Source organism: Sapajus apella, unplaced genomic scaffold (genome assembly GCF_009761245.1).
Source record: "Sapajus apella isolate SASKATOON/1434 unplaced genomic scaffold, GSC_monkey_1.0 scaffold17, whole genome shotgun sequence".
In the NCBI taxonomy this organism is placed as follows: domain Eukaryota; kingdom Metazoa; phylum Chordata; class Mammalia; order Primates; family Cebidae; genus Sapajus; species Sapajus apella.
Genome location: NW_022436957.1, coordinates 407,315 through 418,139, shown reverse-complemented (window position 1 = coordinate 418,139; position 10,825 = coordinate 407,315). Strand labels below are relative to the sequence as shown.

Below are 10,825 nucleotides of genomic sequence, written 5' to 3'. Positions count from 1 at the left end.
ACTACACGAATCACAAGATAATAATAAACCTTCCTTCTTACCTAACTTTGGTCTAACTTCTTATGCAACAATTGACACAAAATATTCATGAATTCTCCAAGCTTTTGAATTGACAATTCAATTGAAATCTGCCTATACATGAAGTCTGCCTTTTGATCCAGTTTGCTAATTCATAAATATTTCATGGAAGTTACACTTGAGGAAGATGTTTGATAGAAGGGAAAGGAAGGAAAGGGACAGAAGGAAGGAAGAAGGGAGGAAGAAAAGAAAGAAGAAAGGGAGGGAAGGAAAAAAGAAGGAAGAAAAGGAAGGAAGGGACGGAGGGAGGAAGGAAGGAAGGAAGGAAGGAAGGGAAAGAAAAAATAAAAAAAGAGAAAAGAAGAGAAAGAAAAGAGGAAGGAAGAAAGAAACAAAGAAAGGAAAGAAAAAGGAAGGATGGAGGAAGGAAGGAAATTGGTCAGTAATGTGTTCAGTTATTACAGAGAAACATGGACATAGGATGGCAATTACTAATATTTTACTAGTTTCTTTCCAAATATTTTCAACTCTCTAAAGTATTGGACAGATTGGGAAGTAAAAATGTTCTCTAGTGGCAAACTATATTTCTTAATATACCACTGAAATACTAATTTCTACTCAATCATATTTTTGTGCATCAGGTAGTTATGTTAAGATATTTAATATATATTAGGGGCAGGAATGATGGTTATAATTTCCAAGAGTGGATGAAATAAAAGAGTTCTTTTATTTATGAAACTCCTAGTTGTATGCCTGCATATGTCAATCAATTTCAGTAATTTTCAGATCCAACTACTTTTAGCTGAGATTGTGGTCACTCAGATCAAAATCCTTACTCCCTTATCTTGCTTGCATTAGTTATTAAGTTCTCAACCCATAGGATGTAAGAGGTAGTATTTGAACTTCAAGAAATAATCCTTAAAAGGAGGAATTTCTAATTCCTTAGAGAGATTCTTCTTACTGCCAGTAGGATGCAGACATAATGGCTGGAGCTTCAGCAGCCACTTTGGACTACATGGGTGGAAGTTATGTATTGAAGATAGTGGAGCAACAAGATGAAAGAACTCTGGTTTCTTTTGTTATTGAGGTTGTCTCTTCACTTGTATTCAAACCTATTTCCAATTAATACACTACTTCACTGCGTGTTCTTGAATGGCTTTTTATTGCTTTCAGGATAAAAGGTATACACAAAACATTACAGTCCATCTCTTGCTTCTCTTTCTGGAAGTATTCCTGAACACACTTCTTTTTCCTCATTCTGTGTATTCTGGCCACACCCAACTTCTTTCACTCCCTGACATTCAACTTATCCTTTGACATTATGCTTATTCACAGATTCCCTTCCACCCTGTTCACTCTTTCTTGCTTAACTATATTCAGCCTTCAGCTCCACTGTAAAGACATACTCCCAACAGAAACTTTTTCTGATCAGCCTTGCCCAGGCAAGGTCTCCCAGTGTATGCCAAGAATGTTTCACTTGTAACATTTTTTAAGTGCTATTGCTAAACTACTAATTCTTTAAGGCAGCAGTTTTCAAATGGAGGCAAGTTTGCCTCTAGGGGCAGAACATCTGACAATGTTTGGAGATTTTTTCGGTTGTCACAGCAGTGAAAAGAGGACTGAGAAGATGCTACTGGCTTCTACGCTGTGAAGTTCAGGAATGCAGTTAAATCTCCCGTATTAGCCATTCTCTCACTGCTAAATAGAAGCACTCTTTTCTTTACAAAGAAAAGAGGTTTAATTGGCGCACAGTTCTGCAGACTGTACAGGAAACATGGTAGTTTGTGTTTCTGGGGAGGACTCAGGAAGCTTCCAATCGTGGCAGAAAGCAAAGGGGAAGCAGGCACACCTTACATGGCCAGAGCAGGGGCAAAAGAGAGAAGGGGGAGATGCTCCACACTTTAAAATAACCAGCTCTCACAGCAGCTCATTCACGATCACAAAAACAACTCCAAGGTGATGGTGTGAAAGCATTTATGAGAAACACCTCCATGATCCAAGCACCTCTCACCCTGCCCCAACTCCAACACTGGGTATTACAATTTCACATGAGATTTGGGTAGGGACACAGATCCAAACCATATCACGCCTGCCATATGCATCATGGCCCTCCCCCCAAAAATCCAGCCCCAAATATCAGCAGTTCTGCAATTTAGAAAACTTCCCTTAAAATTTCCTGATGGAAAAAAAAAAAAAAAACTACCACAGTTTACAATTATGTACCTGATGTTATTACACTTTCTGGCATACAGCTAACAACTGAATGTTTAAAATGTTTAATGGCATTGATGTTATTTTTGAGGGATGGCTGAGTAGAACTGTATGGTTTTGTTCAAATTATTGATGAAAAATACAGAAAAGGTGTATTAAACTTTGACTACATGCTGGCACACTCTAATTGTAGAGGAGTATTATTTAATGACTTCAAAGCAATACTCTCTGGAGACAAGAAATAAACTCCATCCCCACCTTATACATGAAGCTATTGAGACCCAGTGAGTTGTCTCCTGCCACTGGTAAGAGGTCCATCTCAGATAACCTCTCAGCCCTCCCAGCCCAGTGCCCAAGGTTCAGCCCTCAACCACCACGAGGCACTGCCTGTCTAAAGTCCCCAGGGGTGCATGCCATACTTGAGATATTGAGTGAATGTCCACTCGCCCTGCACTCACTGAATCACCCAGAGCAACTTCCAGTCCTGCAAGCTCCAATTACGTAAGTGCCCTATGCAAGTGTGCCAGTTTGTATCTTTTATGCTGCATTTTTACTCTCTTTTCTTTGTTTAGATATGTTTAGACACACAAAACTTACCATTGTGTTACAATTGCCTACAGTATTCAGTACAGTAACATGCTGTGCAGCCTTGTAGCCTAGGAGCAGTAGCTTGACCATACAGCCTAGGTGTGTAGTAAGCTCTGCCATCTAGGTTTGTGTAAGTGTACACTATGATTTTTGCTCAACAGGGAAATTGCATAATAATACATTTATCAGAACCTATCCCTGTCATTAAGTGGTGCATGATGGTATATATCTATATATCTATAGACATATATGGAAATACACACACATATATCATTTACATACTATACTGTAATATGTATCTACTATACATATATGTTATATCTACTGCTACATATACTATAAATATTGTATATCATTATAAATATAGTATATATTTTGTTACTTCAAGGCAACACATTCTGGATATATGAAATAATATTTATTGCATATATACTATAATATCTATCTTTATGTGTATACTATACATGCAGTAAATCCTCAATTGATAGGTCCTTGGAAACTGCACTGAAGCAAAATGACATCCTGTATGACATAGAAACTTAACTATTGTTTATATCAATTACCCATAGTAAATTTGTTTTTCTATTTTTATTTTATTTATTCATTTATTTATTTTTTGAGAGAGAGAGAGAGAGTGTTGCTCTGTCTCCCAGAATGAAGTGCGGTGATGCAATCTCAGCTCACTGCAACCTGCACCTCCTGGGTTCAAGCAATTCTCGTGTCTCAGCCTCCCAAGAAGCAGAGGTTACAGGCGCCCAACACCATGCCTAGCTAATTTTCATATTTTTAGTAGATACGGGGTTTCACCCTGTTGGCCAGGCTGGTCTCGAGCTCCTGACGTCAAGTGATCCACCTGCCTCAGCCTCCCAAAGTGCTGGAATTACAGGCGTGAGCCACGGCACCCTGCCAAATTTGTTTTTTCAATAGAGTACAATGTTTCCCTTAAAGTCACAGTTTCCAGGAATGTATCAGCAAAGTTAAATGGGGACTTACTGTGATGTGTACATGTGTGTGTGCATGTGTGTGGGGGGAAGGGTGTGTATGTACACACACATTATATACAATATATATTATATTTTATATATAGTATGTAAAGTATACCATATATGATAATATCTACTATACATATATAAACACAATACACATATAAACTGTGTATACTATGTATATATAAGTATACTGTACTAGTATGCATAATATATACCAATATATATATATAATATTGGATATGTAATATCCAGTATATAGTATATATTTATATTGGGTGCCAATCTTGGATCTAAAACATTTCACATGATGTTTTACTTTGCCTTATATATGCCCTCAAAAGCAGGTCTTATCATCTTAGATGAATTTTGACACTGATGATCCAATGGCCACTGTATAGAAAGAATGTCATTTGAGTTTTTTTTTAAGCTATCCTAACCTTTTAGGAGGACAATTAAAATCCTGAAACTGACAGAATAATATTTCAGTAGTGATACTAGTTCTTTGTTTTCATTAGTAACTTGCTAGAATGAGGATTCCCTATATCCAAGGGCAGACTTTAACACTGAGATCAGCCCAAGATCACAGCAAATCTACGGAAAATGTGACATTTTAAGTAGACTAGTTGGGTTCAGAAAGTTCAACTTCAGCCAAATAGAAAGTTCACGGCTCACCACAGTTGCAATTAGACTCAGAAATGGAGCTGGAGTCTTTCCTGGACACTGAGCTGTTAAAAACACACACAGAAAAAATTCATTTGTAATATGATTTACAAAAAATGTCTTGTTTTTCTCTTAACATTCATTTTTATTAAATGAATAAGGCTAGTAGTGGAATATATTTTGAATTAATTTAATACTTAAGATCATTTATGACAGAAATTGTATATATTGGTGAATATAGTTAATGGTTGCATCGATAGATAAGTTCTTTTAAAATTAGAATGAATAGTTAAAATACAGTTTATGTTCTCCTCAGTGTATTATGAAATGTCTTGTATTAGTGTCCCAAGACTGCCAAAAACAAAATGCCAGAGACTAGGAGGCTTAAATAATAGGATTTTCTTTTCTCATGGTTCTGCAGTCTGGAAGTCTGAGGTCAAGGTGTGGGCAGGACTGGTTCCTCCCTAGTCCTCTTTTCTTGGCTTATAGATGCTGTCTTCTCCTTGTATCCTCGCAGGGTCATCCCTCTGTGTATGTCTGTATCTTAATCTCCTCTTCTTATAAGGACACCTCTCTATTGGATCAAGGCCTACTACTGACCTCATTTTACCTTAATGACCTCTTCAAAGACCCCTTCTTCAAATACAGTCACATTCTGAAGTTTTGGGGATTAGGACTTGCTAGGACTTCAATGTATGCATTTTGAGGGCATGCAATTTACCCCATAGTACTTGTGATATCATATTCTATGATTACAATAACAGTTCCTACAAATATAAAGAAATGAGAAAAGACTTTGAAACTGAAGAAAACATGAGTATTCTTTATAATAACTTGTATACATACACTAATAATTTCAATCATGTCATAGAAGTAGGGAGAATTTCGGTTAGTAGAGGCTGGGAAGGGGAAAAGGAAGGAAAGTAGAGACAGGTTGGTTAATGGATACAAAATAATAGCTAGATAAGAGGAATAAATTCTAGTGCTCTAAAACACTGAAGATGGTATGGTTAACAACAATTTTTCATATATTTTCAAAAAGCTAGAAGAGAGGATTGTGAATGTTCTCAATACAAAAATATAATAAATGTTTAAGGTGATGAATGTGCTAATTGCCCTGAAATGATCATTACACCTCGTACACAGGTATGGAAAAATCACCATGTGTCCCATAAACATGTATAGGTATTACACGTTAGCCCAAAATGAAAGGAAAAGTAAGAATGCTTCAGGCAGAGGAACAACACTACATATTCATAAGCAGGTCTTCACTTTAAATGCAAAAATCAGGCATTGATATACTCTGTTGATAAATCTTGAAAAGCTTCCCTTACTTTTCACACCCTTCAGCCTCACCCTCACTCAATTTCCCTACATTCACTGATGCTCACTAATACTTTTCTATTTTATTCCCAATCACTCAACCAAGAAGGATGCTGAGGTTTATTTCAGAGAATGCATGTTGAAATCAGAATTTCATCCAAACACACACATATACACACATACACACAAACACACACACACACACACACTGTCACATTTTCTTATACATGGTATGCAAAAAACTTCTTGCACTAATTCTATAGCAATCACCATAGATGCATCCACATTCTGCTATTTCTTACTTATGGGGACAATGTCTGGCTGTTTCCATTTTGCTTTGAGCCTCTTCCAGCTAAATTTACAAACATGCCACCTCTGCACCCTGGATCAATAATTCCGTCTGGATGCCTGAGCCAGATGCCCATCTGCCTACTAAAGAACCAGGACACTACCTCATTCTATGCATTCATCCCATTGAGATGCCATGTTTCCTTGCAGGGTTTTATCCTCCTGAACTCTCCACCACCTTCAGCTTCCTACATGAGGCCCCTTAGAAAAGTCCACACTCATCCCCTTTCCCAGTCTGCAAGCCAGAGTCCAAAGCAAAAGTTGAACTCTGACCTCTGGAATGTGTTCCAGAATTTCATGTAGCTTTTTCTGCTCAGAAATATCTGTTGAGGATTTGACCTTGGACAACACAAAGAAACTGCCAATGATGGAGTGACGGTGATATCTCTCACTCTCAAAATGGGATGTAGATGTACATCTTCTGAAAAACACAGATCGCAATATTAGAGGAAAAATCACAGCAGTACAATGTACACCCTTTTGGAGTTAAAGAGACAAAGCTAGTTGTTTTAGTGACTGTTTACCCTTGAAAATAAACATGGCCCAACTTTCTTGCTTCTTAAAGACGAATGAGAAGTAAAGGATCTCAATATTTAGTAGGTTTACTGTGACAATCAAATGAGCATGAGAGACAAAGTAATAAAAATTCTAAAGTATTGTATAAAAGTTAGTATTAAAAATTTTCAGCATGGGATGTAAAATTTCATAAAATGTATAATGATCTAGAATGTTTAAATATACTATAAAATGAAGAGGAACTGCCTCACTGATTTCAAGGTAATTAGTATGGTAAGATAATTACAAATATATTACCAATATCCCTTCTGAGAAGACTATGACTCTTTCTTTGGAAATTATTTTTAAATAAGAAAAGTCATTAATAAAAACATAACACAATCTATAACACTTTACATTAAATATTCTAAGGTTCATATTCCCTTTTTAAAACATAATCCTGTTATGACTGTAAACACTATGTTTTAACTATACAATACAAATGAAGTCAATATTTTAGAATCCAAAGAAAACCAGGGTGTGCGCTTTATACATTTAATTTGCTTTCACGGGACTTATTCTGAGATAAATGATCAATGAAGTCAGACACACACTACTGTCTTTAGCATACTCTTCTGGAAGGTTCTGGAAAGTACTGGAAAGTTCCCCATCTGCCTGAGCAAAAGTGAACACATAGCATGTACAACTCTGCTGACTTTATCAAGAACACAAAAACAGTTTTCTTCTCCTATTCAACATGGCCCATATTGCTAGCTCTAAGCTATAACTAAATAGCTTAAAAAGCAAGAATTTGTGGGGGTTGTCTATTTTTTCACATTTATTGGAGAGGGACGAGGTGGAGAGTGCAATGTGTTCATTTATTTACTTCTTTTTCTTCCTTTTATAAGTTTTCCCAGGGCACAGGGCTGTCCAGCTGAGACCCTTCCTGAGTCCCATTTGGCTCTAGGTGTGACCTCAACACTCATTTCTGGACATCTGGAGGTAAGATAGAGACAGAAGGCAACATTTAGATCTTTCCCATAGAAATCTATGCTCTCTACTTCCTCAGTCCCAGTTCCACATCTCAGATTGTGTCTCCTTCAACCCAAAAAGGAGAAGGAGACATCTTCTCTTTGCTGAGATGTTGAAGTCCTAAGACCTGGTAATTTAGAATGTGACCTGATTTGGAAATAGGTCAGTTGCAGAGGAAATTAGTTACGTTAAACAGAGGTTACACTGGATTAGGGTGGTGCCCTAATCTAATACGACTGGTGTCCATATAAGAAGAAACTCCTGAAGCCTCTCTCCAGACATGCAATCTTCTCCCTGTGTCCTCCCAGGGTTGTCCCTTTGTCTGTGTTGGTGTCCTCTTCTCTTCTTCGTATAACGGCATCAGTCCTATTGGATCAAAGCCTACCCTATTGACCCCGTTTTACTTTAAATGCCTCTTTAAAGACCTTATCTCCAAATACAGCCACATTCTGAGGTCCTGGTTGTGAGGACATCAACCCATGAAATTCTGCTCCATCATTAGTAGGCTCTGGTTAATTCTTCCTCATTATGTTGCTTCAGGCTGAAGCAACAAAACATCAATGTCTTGATGATGCTCGAACCTGGGTCCCTCACATCCTGATAAACATTCCTCTAAATCAACCCCATCCCATTACCTTTTAAGTACACCATCTGTTTCCCATCAGGGTCCCAAGTGTTAAATTTCCTCACCTATGTTTATGAAAACATTAAAACCTGCACTGAAAATATTTTTTAATAAAATACATAAAGCGAAACCAGGGTCTTATAAGAAACCTATAACAACATACTTTGAACATGATTGTAAATATCCTAAATGAAAATAGAAAAGTCAATTCAGCTAGGTTAAAAAAAATCCATCACAATCAATTTGGGTTTATCTTAGAAACCCAAGAATGCTGGTCATTAAAAAATATATATGAGTCCCGTCCCATATGGCCCCGTCCCACCACAGTGCCCGCCAGCCATGAGCTCCACGCAGTTCAACAAGGGCCCCTTGTACAGGCTGTTGGCCAAGGTCAAGAACCGGCTCCTGTCCAAGTATGACTCCCAGAAGGAGGCAGAGCTCCGCAGCTGGATCGAGGGACTCACCGGCCTCTCCATCGGCCCCGACTTCCAGAAGGGCCTGAAGGACGGGATTATCTTATGCACACTCATGAACAAGCTACAGCCAGGCTCAGACCCCAAGATCAACCGCTCCATGCAGAACTGGCACCAGCTAGAAAACCTCTCCAACTTCATCAAGGCCATGGTCAGCTACGGCATGAACCCCTTGGACTTGTTCAAGGCCAGGGACCTGTTTGAGAGTGGGAACACGACGCAGGTGCAGGTGTCTCTTCTCACCCTAGTGGGGAAGGCCAAGACTAAGGGGCTGCAGAGCGGGGTGGGCATCGGCGTCAAGTACTCGGAGAAGCAGGAGTGGAACTTCAACAACGCCACCATGAAGGCCGGCCGGTGTGCCATCGGGATGCAGATGGACACAACAAATGTGCCAGCAAGTCGGGCATGATAGTGTATGGCACAAGGAGGCATCTCTATGACCCCAAAAACCACATCCTATCCCTCATGGACCACTCGACCATCAGCCTCCAGATGGGCACCAACAAGTGTGCCAGCCAGGTGGGCATGACAGCTCCCGGGATGCGGCAGCACATCTATGACATCAAACTGGGAACCGACAAGTGTGATAACTCCTCCACGTTCCTGCAGATGGGCTACACACAGGGTGCCAACCAGGGCGGCCAAGTCTTTGGCCTGGGCCGGCAGATATATGACCCCAAGTACTGCCCACAAGGCACAGTGGCCGATGGGGTTCCCTCCAATGTTGGCAACTGCCGGGTCCCTGAATATCCCCTTACTACCAGAAGGAGGCCGGCTACTGAGGCTCACAGCACCCTCTCTCCCCACGTCGTCTCCCCGTCTGGGTTTTTGGGTTTTTCTGTGTTTTCAACCTTTTTTTCTTAACCTGTTCAGTGCTGCCAATCAGCCGAGGGTCTGTGAGTGGCTCGTAGAATCAGGCGGCAGGACTTTTTCCCCCTTGACTTGGTTCTCCGCAGGACTGAGCCACCGGGCTGGGGGGTGGAAGGGGTCAAGGCCTTATCCTGATACCTGTAGGGTCAGGGTCCCTGCTGGCACATCCAGGCTGTGGGCAGAGCTGTGCTTGGGAGAAGACGCCTGGGCTTGGAGGGAACTGATCCCTGAAGGTTTCCGATTGCCTCGCCTCTTCTCACTTTTGTCACCCGATCAGTTTGTGGTTTCTGTACCCAAAAAAGTTTCAGGAAGTATTAACAAAAGACATATACCTTTTATTTCCTGAGGAATGGGGCGGGGACACTGGAGATGGTGCTGGGAAACGAGTCCCCTGGAAAGGGGGCCTGGCCACGATGCTAAATGTCTCAGGCTCCAAGTGGCTCCATTTCCCTAGGACCCTCCGACCAATAGATCTCAGACCCTCAGACCTGCCCCGGGGCCTGGTGGGGAAAGTGAGGCCTGTACAAGGAAGCAGAATTCTGAGTTGTTGGGGCTGAGCCTGACCCCGTCTCCGTGCTACCCTGCCCTCCCCGTAGCCTCAGTGGGGTTTTTTCAGTTGCTGCTGTTGCCCAGGCTGGAGTGCAGTGGGGCTATCTTCACTCACGGCATCTCCACCTCCTGGGCTCAAGGGATTCCCCTACCTCAGCCTCTCAAGTAGCTGGGACTGCAGGTGCTCCACCACGCTGGCTAATTTTTGTATTTTTAGTAGAGTCAAGGTTTCACCATGGTGGTCAGACTGATCTCGAACTCCTAGCCTCAGGTCATCCGCCTGACTCGGCCTCCCCAAATGCTAGGATTACAGGCATGAGCCACTGCGGCCAGCCCCTCAGTAGGTTTCAAGGAGCTCCAGCCCTCCTTCTCCCCTTCTGGTCCTGACAAGCTATACTGCTCCATCTCCCCAGGTAACACACCCCGCCAAGCACTGCAGAGACCCCCATCCAGGGACCCTGCTTCGTGAGATGATGTGAAACTCAACTGTGGACCAAATGCAATAAAACCTCTGTAAGAAGAAAAAAAATAATATATATATGTGTGTGTATATATATATATACACATATATATATATACATATATATATATGTATATATATATATACTGTCACATCCACAGAATAAATGACAAAAGTCATAATT

The 10,825-nt window shown here is 40.6% G+C and overlaps 1 pseudogene across 1 annotated transcript; it reads left to right on the top strand.

Annotated features, from left to right (window-relative positions):
* The first annotated feature begins 8,590 nt into the window (after positions 1 to 8,590).
* On the top strand, positions 8,591 to 9,544 carry LOC116556525 (annotated as a pseudogene). Its single transcript, XR_004271059.1, has one exon. The product of XR_004271059.1 is annotated as a calponin-2 pseudogene (transcript).
* Positions 9,545 to 10,825: the final 1,281 nt, after the last annotated feature.